This window comes from Berghia stephanieae, chromosome 4, assembly GCF_034508935.2.
Source record: "Berghia stephanieae isolate SIO BIC M18660-M18661 chromosome 4, UCSD_Bste_1.3, whole genome shotgun sequence".
Lineage (NCBI taxonomy): Eukaryota > Metazoa > Mollusca > Gastropoda > Nudibranchia > Aeolidiidae > Berghia > Berghia stephanieae.
The window spans coordinates 21,962,629-21,974,157 of NC_088363.1; the positions used below are offsets into that span (position 1 = coordinate 21,962,629).

The 11,529-nt window shown below is 33.1% G+C and overlaps 1 protein-coding gene across 3 annotated transcripts in view; it reads right to left on the reverse strand.

The window, feature by feature from the left end:
* Positions 1 to 9,805: 9,805 nt before the first annotated feature.
* LOC144970233 (uncharacterized) overlaps positions 9,806 to 11,529 on the reverse strand; it is a 40,595-nt gene continuing 38,871 nt past the window's right edge. For all 3 annotated transcript variants that reach the window (XM_078909665.1, XM_078909663.1, XM_078909664.1), the window contains one exon: positions 9,806 to 11,529. This exon is cut by the window's right edge and continues 1,396 nt beyond it. The gene's annotated coding sequence lies outside the window, so the exon portion shown is untranslated.

Consider the following 11,529-nt stretch of genomic DNA (forward strand, 5'->3'; position numbering starts at 1 on the left):
CTCGTGCCTTTTAAGACACCATGTACTCAAAATATTGCTACACAAAGCATCTGTTAAGTTTAACCTTCCTAAAACATTCCAAAATTGAAGATATCTACATATTTTTTATGTGTTTTTATTGATCTATTTATTATATTTCGATTATTTTATAGTTGATTTTACTGAATTGGATTCTTCTAGTTTCAGTCCTTTATGTATTGAAAGTACTGACAATATACAAGTTTAAAAACGTTACCTCTGTGTTTGATTTATTTTTTTTCTGAGGTTGGATTTTTTTATATATTGATCTACAATGGTATTTCCTTGGATACAAGCCTTTGACCGTGCCCTTTAGGCCAGAGATGTCAAGGTGTGTTATTCCTATAAATAGGAACGTCTAATGCTTTTAAGTTTACACAAATAATTTGTTGCCTCAATTTGCTGTGACTTTAAGCAGAATGCACTATAAAATTTTAAAACACTACATTTAAAAAAGATATGCCACTCTTGTCTTACTTCTTTTTATAATACTTCCTTTAATTTCCTTACTTCCGCCTGGGTGGGGATCCTGACCTCCCATAGCGGTCAGGGAGATACATACTGTGTCTTCTATCCCCTTATATCTGTTTTCCATCATGCTTTCTGTCTTTGCCTTGGAATGAGATTACTTGGTTTTTTTCCTGGCCCTGATCGGAGTCCTGGCTGGGAGGGAAACAGTTAAATGCATAGTTATTGTTTTGGGAGATATTTTTTTCCTTGTAAATCATCTCTCTGTTATTATATTTGTTATTTTTAATGTATAATGTAAGCATTTGAGTTGTTCCTCTTTGTTGGATTTTGTTCTTGTGTCCGGATGAGACTTATAGGTGATCTCAAAGTACATTGGTGGTGTGCTCTTGGAATCTACATCTGATCCCTATTTGTTCCCAGTTCCCCTTTGTCTTACTTTCTCTTGGGTGCTTCAATTGTAATTCTAGAACTTTTTACTATCTCATTTTCTTCCTTTTGACTGGCGCTGATATAACCTATATGTGTTGCAAGCGCCGTAAAACCCTTAAAAACAAACAAAACAAATTACTTCCGCGCCCATGGTTCCACGCAATGGGAGGGGTTGACTTCCTTGTGAGGCAGGGAAGTTACTTGGTCTTTCTTTTAAACCCAGGTTCTGTCTGTAATCTTTTTCTGAGAGGGAAACAGTCGGATGGATTTATTTTTTAAGAACTTTTGTGAGAGTGATTCTATTTGTTTCTCTCTAATTATCTATATAGACTAGGCCTTTTTCATTTAAGCTACTTATAGTAACATCACCTGGCCATTGTGTAGCCCAAATTTTGTAAACGAGTGAGCCCTATATTATCAGATATTCCAGAGGTGTATCAGGGTTTGCCATATAATCATCGTTGAAGTAAGCAAAACATTTATTTACTATATGAAGAATATGACTTAACTCACTTAAGGCCTTTCGCTTCCTAATCATCTGATCGGGAAGCCTCAACTACCTCTCTATTCATCTGCGTCATTTTCTTCCACAGTTCACTGTGTTTTGCTGTTGATGCTAGTTTCTTAAGGTCTTCCTTTGATTTTAATTCTTTGTTATTTTGAAGCTGTTTTAGGTCTTTATTCAGGACAATGTGAATTGACGTGGGTGGTCTACCTTGATATTTCTTGTGTCCAGATGGGGTGAAGAAAGTATTCATGGCTTTATTAGCTGGTATATCTCTTCTGAGTAAATGCCCAAAACTCCACCATCTTACCTCCAGGATTTGAATGGACAGGGCTCTTTCACTTTCATTGCATTTTTCATACAGTGTTTTATTGCTTATTTTGGTGGGGTGTCGTATATTCAGGACTCTTTTCATTTGTTTTCTATGGAATCTGTCTAATCTTTGCTCTTCGGTTCCAGTCAATGCTCATGTTCCGCAGTTGTATATAAGCACGGATTTTACCAGGGTTGTGTATATTTTGATTTTAGCGTTTGTTTTTATTTATATTTATATTTATGAAGAATATAGAATTGATTTATACCTCTATCTGATAGATCAGAGACAACCAAAAATATCTGCCATGTAAACAAATAGGTGTTGTTAATTTTTATTGCAGTTTACTTACAAATAGCTGAAATAGAGACTAAACATGTTTTGGGGATTTTTTTCTGGTGGTCGTCACTTTGTATAGTGACGTAATTTTTTGGTCAGTGTAGTGTAAGGCTATGAGTCATTTACTTACTATGAGTATGCGTTTACGAAGGGAACAGTCAGTCAAGTTGACTTTAGGCAGTATTCCCTAAGAAGCCGTTGACTTCATCAGAAATGGGGCAACAATAACATGAAAATAATGGGACTCCTTTGGGTGTTGACCTGAAATGATAGATAACTTCAAGGGAGTTGAATTTTTCATACTTCTTGCATGTCAGTTATCTTACCATGTTATATGGTGTTCCACTTGGCGGGAATCCCATGTTTTTGCATGAACTAATTGAGACACATACTTGTTTTTAGGGTTGTTACAGCAGCACTAATCACCCTTTTAAGTCATTGCATTGCCAGTGAAAAGGCAAATGATTGAAATGTCTAATAGATTGCAGATCTGCACTAACAAGCGCCCAAGAATAGGTTAGACAAAGGGTGGCATATTATTTAAACAGGAAAGAGAAATAAAATCCAAGAGGAATATGTAATATCCTTGTGTCTTGTTTGAGGTCACCTGATGTCCCACCAGTATACAGGAACACATAAGCTCTATCAATAAGAATTCACTCAAATGGTAACAATATTGACATATATATAAATACAAAAAGATATTTTAAACATTTTAGGCTCAATTCAACCTTTTGTAAATAGATGACAAAAAAAACCTTTATTTATTTGCATGAGCACTAATAACGGTAACTTTTTTCACTTTCATTTGGTGATCGTCACCTGGTCATAACCTGGTCATTGTCACGAAATTGTTAGGGAAATAGGCCATAGGTTAATGAAGGTTACTGGATGGGGTCTTTTGACTCCTTGTGATGGACAAAGACGTGTCTTCTATCCTCCATATATACCTGTTTCCACTGTCCATGTTGCTCTCTGTCTTTTCCTGGATTTGATATTTCTCTGGGTAATTTTTCTTGGTCCTGGAGGGGATCCTTAGCTGGGAGAAAGACAGTCCAATGTCTCTTTTTTGAGAAATGATATTTCTTGTCATTACTTTTGAATATATTGTGCTACAGTCGACTCCACTCAATCGCACACCCTCGGGAGTTTGGGCTAGTGTGTCAATTAAGCGGAGTGTTGGTTTAAGCATAGAAGCTAAATGTTGCATCTAAGCAGCAGTTTTCATGTGCCATTCATGTAAGACCTTCCCCTCTGAGTTGGGATTGGCGCCGTCTTGATCACGACATGGCCGCTTAAGATGTTTTTGTTTGTTTGTTTGTTGAGTTTTGTTAATTTTTTATTTTTTTGTTCGTTTGTTTTTTTTTTTAATGGTTGTTTATTATTTTCTGTTCATTAAAAAAACAACAAACAATTTCTCTTTTTAATCTTTCATCGACAACAAAATGTGACATTATTGTTTGTAAGAATCGTGAAGCGTTGATTGCTTTCTATGCTATGCAAGCTGTTTATAAACCCTTGTCTCCAATCTCGCCAATGATAGAGATCAACTGTCAAGCATTCTTCCTGGATGAAGCAGCGTAGTATGTCCATATTGTCCAGTTTTTCAGTGTTTGTCAGAAGTACTATCATCTGTTGACAGTTAAAACTTCACACCCACATAGATGTACACACGAGATTCAGTAAAACACACACACACACACACACACACACACGCTGGCGCGCACATGCACACGTCTTGTATTGTTACTCTTATAACGTTTAGATATTTTTCTCCAATCAAGATGGAATCAATGTGTAGCAATTAAACAGAGAAGGTGTGCGATTATGCATAGCGATTATGTAGAAAAAATTATATTTTTCAGGAATGTATAGCGTATAGTATAAGCGGAGTGTCCGATTAAACGGAGTCGACTGTATTTTGTAATCATTTGACTGTATCCTTCATAACAGGATCCTTTGCTTGTGTCAGGTACTCATTATACACCTCTTTTGTGCCGTCCACAGCAGGACTCGAACAGGGGAGATGCATGCGCACTAGAAAATTACAATTCAGGAGTTGAGTTTCTTACTACCGACCTCAACCACCACTCATTATCATTACATTCACCACCAGAAACAACATGACTACCGCACCATCATTATGATCATAATCTTTGTCCTTATCATCGCCATTAGATTTCCTATCATCCTTATTATCACATCCACCATTACAATCCATCATCATCATCATCATCATCATCATCACCATTAGATTTCCTATCCTTATCATCCTTATTATCATATCCACCACTACAATCCATAATCATCATCATCATCATCATCATCATCATAATAATAATAATAATAATAATAATAAATAATAATAATAATAAATAATAATAATAATAATTCTTTATTGTCCAAATTAAAGGCAATTCATGTGAGGTAAACAATGCTCAGTTTGGTTCATGGTATGAACATCAACACATTTACAAATACAGACACAGCCATACACGAACATACACGCTTGCACATTGTTTCTACACATGTATACAAAAGAAATGAGCGTACATACAAACACATATACATACATACATACATACATGCAGACATACATACAAACCAGCATATCATCGTATATGCATGCCTACATTCATACATACATACATACATAAATACATACATACATACATACATAGACATACATATATACATACACACAGACACACACACAGACAGATAGAACGATACGATATATTTGCTGGGACAGCAGATAACCATATTATAAATATAGTGTCTTATATTAAGAAGAAGATGGCAATGATTGTGATGATGATGATGATGATGATGATGATGATGAGATGATGATGATCGATAATGATGATGAGATGATGATGATACGATAATGATGATGATGATGATGATGATGATGATAACGACGGCGGCAATGTCGATGATGATGATTCACGACACTGCTTCTCGTTATTTTCATTGGTTGTCTCATTTTTCCACAGAAGATTTGTTAATTAATTTTATGGCGGTTGGAATGAAGGTTGTCTTATGTCGATTTGTCCGACATTTTGCTTCTAGATACCGTCTTCCGGAGCGCAGAAGTTGGAATTTTTCGTTCAGCGGATGCCTCTTTTCGTTGATAATGTTAAAAGATTTCTTCTCAACTGCATTAATATAAGTTGTGTCAAGGCTTCTAAGGTCTGTGTTAATTATTTTTGAAGCCTCTCTGAGGGTTCTATGTAGTTTGGATTTTTCTTTTGTTCCACAGCTTCCATACCACGTTGTGATGCCAAACGAAACGATACTCAATATTAATGACTTGTAGATTTGTATCATGGTCTTTCTGTTCACATTGAAAGACCTTAATTTTCTGAGTATATACAAGCGCTGGTTACATTTTTTGATGACATTGTTGGTGTGCGATTCAAATCTTAGACTGTTATCTATAATTACACCAAGGTATTTAAACGTTTCAACAGTTTCAACCGCCTGATTGTTAATTTTTGTTATTTGTCTTGCTCTTTTTCCTATTTTTCTGTGATCAAACAGTTGTTCCTTTGTTTTTGTTACATTGAGCTCTAGACAGTTATCGGCACACCATTTGCTGAATTTACTAACTTGCTCAGTGTATTTAAATTCGGAGACGGAATCATTGAGCAGGCCAGTATTGCGGTGTCATCAGCATACTTGATGAGTTGGCAGTTATCAAAGCTAGCCACACAATCGTTTGTATAGAGGATGTAAAGTAGAGGTGAGCTTACACACCCTTGTGGGCATCCGTTTGAAAGAGTTTTTACTGATGATATATTTGAGCCTACTCTGACATGTTGTGGGCGATCGATGAGAAAGTTGTTATACCAGTTGATGAGGTAATGGGGAAGGTTTAGAGCATGCAGTTTACTGATTAATATGTTGGTTTTCATGGCATTAAAGGCAGACGAAAAATCGACGTATAGGATTCGGCAGTAGTTGGCGGGTGAAACATCCAAGTGATTTGATATTGAATGCATCACTGTGAGGAGTGCGTCTTCCACACTAAGATTTTGTTGGTAGGCAAACTGATATGGATCAAGTATGTGTTGGTCATATATAAATTGCAACAGCTCTCTTTTCAGAATTTTTCGTTATCATGAAGTCACACTATGGATGATACGTAGTTGTTTTATTGCCATTTTTAGATTTAAACAGAGATTAAAACATCAAAGAGGTGAACAGCTCACCAAATTCGATTCAAAAGATTATAAAGTATCAATATGACTATGACTACAACTATTCGATTATTTGTTCTTGCTTTACCAGCCAGAACTCGCGGTCGAATGACTCATAATAAAATATAAACGCCCAAAAATGAAACTTTTATAATACTTTTGTATTCTATTCACAGCTGTCAGAAAAAAAAAGCATCATTTGCACCATGCATTCCTGACGTGATTCAAACCGAGAAAAGTACTTACTGTTTACATTGGAAAACCCCAAAATGTATAATGGAACCAATCTATACACGCAAACAATGATGGGAAAGAAAAAAAAACAGTGTTAATTTTCATTTCAAAATCTTTATTTCATCAGTCACAATAAATAATAATAATAATAATAATAATAATAATAATAATAATAATAATAATAATAATAATAATAATAATAATAATAATAATAATAATATACTGGAATGGAGTATTTAAAACATACCATGGAGACGTATTTATTTCACAAAGGCAATAATTTCATAATTCCCAGAGGAATTTCTGGCTTACAAAACAATGTATTATTAATTTGCAACGCAACATCGGTTTTCAATTTTTAGAGAGATTAACAAGAAAAAATTGAATCCGTCTTAGCTGAAATAAAGAATCTTAGAGTGTCTACGGAATTTGTTGACACACACAACAAACAAAGTTCATTTTTATTCTATTCTATCAAATTACAAATAGGCTGCTTTTCGTCCATTCATAAAAGCAAATTAAGGGCTTAGAGAGCAAGAAGCAAACTAAATCAGCTACGGTTTAGAATGAACCTGTTTTCTTTTATCGTTTTGACGATTGAGCCTCAACACAAATGGTTTTATTGGAACAATAATATTGTAAATAGCTTCTTGTTGACAAAAGGAGTCATCATGGACGACTTAATAACATCGCACTTGTCTGAATATCTGAATTGAATAAAGGCATAATATGGGGAGGGTTTTTTGGTGGGTTTTTTTTTTTTTTTTTACTTTAAAAAGAAAATTGTGCTAACTTGTGCTTTGACGCACGAGCTGTTTGCTAAGCCAATGGTGCGTTAAGTGTTGGAGAAAAAGTTTCATTTTCTTAGTGATTCGAGCGATTTAATAATATGCAACGAGTCGTTTCAAAACGGTTTTATAACGACCTGGTGCAGGTGCTGAGATAAGAAATTTTATCCAGATATTATGTTACTACTGTCAAGTTGATCATTTTAATGATAAAAAACAAATATCTAATACTTATTCTAAAAGAGCAAAATAATAATAATAATAATAATAAAATAATAATAATAATAATAATAATAATAATAATAATAATAATAATAATAATAATAATAATAATAATAATAATAATAATAATAATAATAATAATAATAATAATAATAATAATAATAATAATAATAATAGATTAATAATAATAATGATAATAATAATAATAATAATATAATAATATAATAATAATAATAATAATAATAATAATAATAATAATAATAATAATAATAATAATAATAATAATAATAATAATAATAATAATTTCATTTTGTAAAACATCGTTTTAAATTTAGATTTACGTTTCGTTATCTGGTTTAGTCTGACTTATTACAATATTGAGACTGTGAGTCACATACAATATTAAGTATTATAAACCATTTGGATTACTGCCGTTGCTTTTAAAAACACAGTATATGCAATGATAACCAAATAGCACATACTGTGTTCTTTAATAAAACGGCTTGGATAGCAGAGATGTTGCCTAGTTGGTTATATTTTTGGTGGATGGTCGTCTATTCAGCTGGCTACCAAGGCAAAGTTTAATTAACATTGTCTTATTGAAGAATTAAAAAATGTAAATATTCAGGGTTAAATTAACACTCGAATTTAGATAGAAATATCTAGATCTATTTTTACTTCTTTTTTTTTTTTTTTGTTGTTGTTTTTTGTTTTTGTTTTGTCATTTCATTTTGTTTTCATTATGCCCAGTTTTAAAACGTGGATCATGAAGAAACCTACGCTGCGCATTATTTGGAATAAATGAAGAATAATTATAATTCATATTATATAGGTAATTCTTGCATATCTACATCAATTCGCGCACTCGTTTATAATTTTTCTTTTAATCCATTTATTCTTTAATCCATAGTTTTTCATGACAATAATATGTGGATTGTTAGGTTTTGTTTATTTGTTTGTTTTTCGTACCAAAAAAAAAAAAACAAAAAAAAAAAACAACAGAACAAAAAAAAAAATAAACGAAACCAAAAAAAAAAAAAAAAAAAAAAACTTAGAGGAAATCAAACAGTGTCGTGGTAATGGCATATAATATAATATATCATGGCAAAGGCATATCATATAAAATATCATGGCAATGGTATATAATATAATATATCACGGCAATGGCATATCATATAAAATATCATGGCAATGGTATATAATATAATATATCATGGCAATGGCATATCATATAAAATATCATGGCAATGGTATATAATATAATATATCACGGCAATGGCATATCATATAAAATATCATGGCAATGGTATATAATATAATATATCATGGCAATGGCATATCATATAAAATATCATGGCAATGGTATATAATATAATATATCACGGCAATGGCATATAATATAATATATCATGGCAATGGTATATAATATAATATATCATGGCAATGGCATACAATATAATATATCATGGCAATGGCATACAATATAATATATCATGGCAATGGTATATAATATAATATATCATGGCAATGGCATATAATATAATATATCATGGCAATGGCATATAATATAATATATCATGGCAATGGCATATAATATAATATATCATGGCAATGGTATATAATATAATATATCATGGCAATGGCATACAATATAATATATCATGGCAATGGCATACAATATAATATATCGTGGCAATGGCATACAATATAATACATCATCCTGATCTGAGACGGGAACGTTTTGGACGGTGTTAGAACGGATTCGATAATCAACCATGAACTTCTATTGAGACAAAACAGCGGGAGACTGACTCGAGTCAGATTGTATACCGTGTATAATTAATAATAATTATTATTATATATAATCATAAATGAGACTGAACCCGGGATATATCACGCGCGCCATCTAAGAGGCCGTGTGGTAGTGCAATTAAGTTTGACCTACCGCTTTTGAAAGTGTAAAAAAAAGAAACAGTCCTTTAGCGCCATCGACCCATGGCGTCGGAGTTTATCCCGGTTTCTAGAGCGTGAAACGGACAATAGGAATTGCTTGCCACCATTTTAATAGGACGTTAGTCTATTGCAAAGTACTTTCCTCCAGATCTAATAGACCCAGTTACCCAATCACTGCTGGGTGGACAGGGGGGGGGGTTCAGAAAAAATCTCGACTGCACCCGGGATCGATCTCGGTCCCTTTGCGTGTGAAGCGAGTGCTCTACCAACTGAGCTATCTGGATCCCCTTTTGGAAATGTATTTCAAGTTAAAATGATCAGAAACATGACATTTTTTGAGGGTTTTGCATTTTATTCAATGATATTCACTCCTTTTCAATACTTAGTACCCTGAAAAAAATACAACATTTTTTAAAGATTTGGCAAGAAAACTTGTCCTTCAAATTTCGATCGATTAAATTGACCCTCATCTGAACAAAAACTCTCAAATCTGGGACTTCTACTTATTTATTTTTTAAATTTTGGCCATAAAACTCATCTTTCAATTATCGATTGATTCAAATAGCCCCCATCTTGTCATGACTCTCAAATCCGGGACTTTTCTGAAATTCCAGATTTGAGAGGGGTTTTGTTTTTTTTTACAAGATGAGGGTTATTTTAATAGATCAATATTAATTTGAAGGACGAGTTAAACATGAATTGAGCCCAGACTCTTTATCCATGGCACAGAATATTGCAACAAATATTTTGATTAACTTAAGAGAGCAGAATTAAGTACTTACATATTAACCAATTATCTTCCGTACTCTGGAAAGACACGTATTTAAAAATTTGGCCAGAAATCTCGTCCTTCTAATATCGACTGATTTAAACGACCCTCATATTGGCAAAAAACACTCAAACCTGGGACCTCGCGAGGTCTTTGTTTAAAAAAAGTCCCTGGTTTGAGAGTTTTTGCCAAGATGAGGGTTATTTAAATCGATCGATATTCGAAGGACTAATTTTCTGGTCAAATTTTTAAATACGTGTTTTTTCAGAGTACGAGAGTTAACTGCTTCATTTTATAACCATTAGTTATAATATAGTATGATGTGCATGCATTTTTTCGAATACTATTATTTATGTTTCAACAGACGGGTCCTTGACGTTTTCAGAATAACCGTAATTAGTCATCGTATTAGGAACTAGTACTAGCCTGGTTAAGAAAATTATGTCAAAGAAATCAAATTAAATTCAGTCGTATTCATAACGACGTGCACTCACTTATTGGCAGTTCTACTAACAGGGCGCAATTATGGGCCTGATTTAATATTGTTGTAATGGATAGTATCTCATGTTGGTTCGAGAGTATTTCCATTACAACTATGAGTCCATAATAATTTGAGTTATCAGACCTGCAAATACGTTCAAGTCGATTCATAATATAAGTACAAATAGTTGGAGGAAAGAAATACTCTATCTAATCGTATTTTGAGTGCTACATCAAATTATAATACACATTAATGATCACTTTTTTTGGTGATCATCCTACCACATTTTGTCATGTAATTTTTGTGAAAAATCAAGCTAGTGACGCATGAGGTGGTGAAATGGTATGTCAGTTGCCTTAGATTATGAGACCGAAGAACTTTATATTTCCAACTGGAATTTTCGAGTTTTCTAACGCATTATTTCGATCATGATATCAAGCCCGGGAGACACCATGTTCAGATCTCTTTCCTTAGTCTTTTTTCTTCGTCTTTAATTCTTACCTGTTTAAAATGGCGAACTACTTAAGCCTTTTATCTTTGTAAAGTTTAAAGTATTTTGGTTTTTTTTTCCCCAGTTTATGTTTTTTTCAATTTAATTTGTTTTTAACTTTTGTTTTGGTCACATCTGAAGAGTACATTTACATCTGGGTTATGACTTTACAAGTTACTTTTGTAAAATCAAAATCATTTTCAATTAACTTGAGATGAATATCAAAGCGGGTGGGTTTAAAACAACGATAAAAGATCAACCTCTTAAACCTTGATACAAATCTCAAGATTTGAGCTCACAGCATTCGAAATATTT